The following is a 2947-nucleotide window of genomic DNA, read 5'->3' as shown; positions in this document are numbered from 1 at the left end:
CTGAAAAAATTTATTTTGGTGATTATTTGCATACTTTTTTGATACTTGCTTTGTATAATGTTTAAGTTGGATGAATATGTATGAGGTTTGGTTGCTTAATTTCAATGTTTGAATTATTTTAGAAGTATTTTTTAAATTATTTTGTTGGTTGTTATTGGTTGTACATTGATTTTCTATTGAAATATTGTGTTTTCGTGCAGTAAAAAATTTAAAATTACTATCAGATTAGCAAGGGACTTTGTGAGGGATATTCCTCAAAATATTCAAATATTAAATTAATTTTTATTTAAGTTAGTGAGGGATATCTCGTAGTATATTTAAATTTATAATATTATTAATTTTTATGTATCAAGGGTCGTCCCTCACTAAATTTTAAATTAATATTATATATATTTTTAATATAGCAAGGGACGTCCCTCACTTAATTATATTTTTCTGAAAAATTATGAGACCAAAATAGTGATGGCTGAGTGTCGGAGTCCTTCACTACTTTGCGAGGGCCTCCCTCACTAATAATTAGCAAGACTTAAATCAGCAAGACACCTTGTAGTGATGGCTGCCTTCACTAAATATTGATTAGTGAGGGACGTCCCTCACCAAATCGCACGGCTAAAACAACAATTTTTAGTAGTGTGTACAACCACATTACTGATAAACACTATCATTTACCGAGGATTAGTAAATATATAATAACATATCGAAAGTTGAGAAAATTATACATGATATCTTCAAATTGACTCTCAACTTATTTTCAACATTAGATCCTCAACTTGGACCACTTTCATTCAACATTATTTCTTAAATTGCAGAATAACCTATTGGCACTATAATTTCCACGATATGTTACTTACCTATCCGTTCAACACCCAACTCTCATTCTAATACCTTGAACAACTTTCCTACTTCTCTTTATTGCATCCCTCTTTTGATTTTACACAAGTACATTTAGGATAACTACATAAGCAACGTCAAAATATAGCGTTAGGCAATATTCACAATAGTTCTTATTAACAAGTAAAGGAAGAGCCTATGATCCTGTAATTACCACAAAGTGTAACATACCAAATCACATTCATCTAGTCAGTTCACAAATAGATTTAAGTTACTGTTATTTAACACATCACTTATACAAACAATCATACATTTAATGAATAATGATATGAAACAAATGTACCATGACCATTAACCTGATCATTAAAAGTGTACGCACATACCAAGGGGTATTACATGCCCAATAGTCATTACCTACAGGGAATGAGCTTGGTCCATGTACCATATCAGTGTGGTAACCGGTCCTTTGAATATCAATCTATAAGGAATAAGTACAAGTGTGGTAACCAACCCTCCGAATATCACAATATATGAACATCTCAGCCAATATCAATAATAATATGATGACATACACCAAATATGCTATAACATAATTTATCTAAACATATAGCCAAATTTAGGGTTCATCATTTATATGAATGAAATCAATTACCAAATTAATTCACCAATCACAAGTATGTCAAAAGGTCAATTCACAATTATCCAACTCATAAATAGGCTTGAACATCAAATCAAGTTTATTACTATAATTTAAACCATAACCTATATCCTACTACTAACCCAATATTCAACACAAAACCATCTTCGTATACACCAAGGATACTTTATAGTCCTTTGATAAAGTGTCACCCTTAAACTACTAACAACCTCCTTATCCAATTATTAACTACTACAACCTATACATTGTTATTATTTCTTACCATAATTTCATACTATACTCAACCCATCTCTAGTACGTGATTACCTTTACCATAAACTTCCTAGATTATGACCTTCCCTTACCTTATCAAACACAATGCTACCATACTACTCTATAATTTAAGCCAAGATACACTGATTACATTCACCCATAAGGAAACTACCCATCTCCCACTATTAAACACTTATTTACATTAGTCTTTTTTTATTTATTACTCCTGTACCTCTATAATTGCTTGGTAACCATAAGTATTATTGGTAAATAGTTTCATTGGTATTTTTTATTCTATCACTCCTCTACTTCTATAATTGCTAGGTAACCATAAGTATTATTGCTAAATCGCAAACTATACTGTAAAGAATAGAAGAAGAAAGGTGTAGTTGGAAAGACCTTTTGCTAGCCCAAGATCATTAACTAAGATCGGAAGATTCAACTAAGAAGAGGAAGCTAGAAAGGTGAAGGAAGATATTGAAAGAAGAACTTGGATTTGGAAGAAGACTACTTGGATATGCTTTGTATTGGATTTTGTTTGTTTGGATGGTTCTAGAAATTCTTCTAGATACATCTACAAGAATAATCTAGCAAACTTTATCCATTACAATGCTCTAAAATATCTAGATTATTTCTTCAAGATAAAAATTTAGTCATCTTTATCTTCTACCATTACTCTAAAATATCTAGATAATTCTACAAGATGTTTATTCAAGATACTACACTAGACTATTCTATAAAAAAAGGGCAGACCGGTGCACTAAAGCTACCGCTATGCGTGGTGTTTGGGGAAGGGCCCCACCACAAGGGTGTATCGTACGTAGCCTTACCTTGCATTTCTGCTAGAGGATGTTTCCAAGGCTTGAACCTGTGACCTCCTGTTCACATGGCAACAACTTTACCAGTTACTCCAAGGCTTCCCTTCACTAGACTATTCTAGAAACTTAACTAGAAATCTATTCTTCCAAAAAATCTACTTTAATATTTTCACACCCCCTTAAAGTGTTTTTTTGGAGCTACCCTGAACTTGTCGTGGAAGAACTCAAATAAAGCTTTGAATCATGCCTTGGTGAAACTCTTAGAAGTTTTACCCGATTCTTCTTTCTTCTTTCAATGATGAAGATTTTCCATCATCGATTTGTCATTGCCGAGTTTTATGATGTAAAGTTCTCAAGCTCCCCCTTTCACTGAACTCCTCCACAACTT

Source organism: Capsicum annuum, unplaced genomic scaffold (genome assembly GCF_002878395.1).
Source record: "Capsicum annuum cultivar UCD-10X-F1 unplaced genomic scaffold, UCD10Xv1.1 ctg3318, whole genome shotgun sequence".
Classification (NCBI taxonomy): Eukaryota; Viridiplantae; Streptophyta; class Magnoliopsida; order Solanales; family Solanaceae; genus Capsicum; species Capsicum annuum.
The sequence above is the reverse complement of the archived record's forward strand: the minus strand, read 5'-3'. Positions refer to the sequence as shown.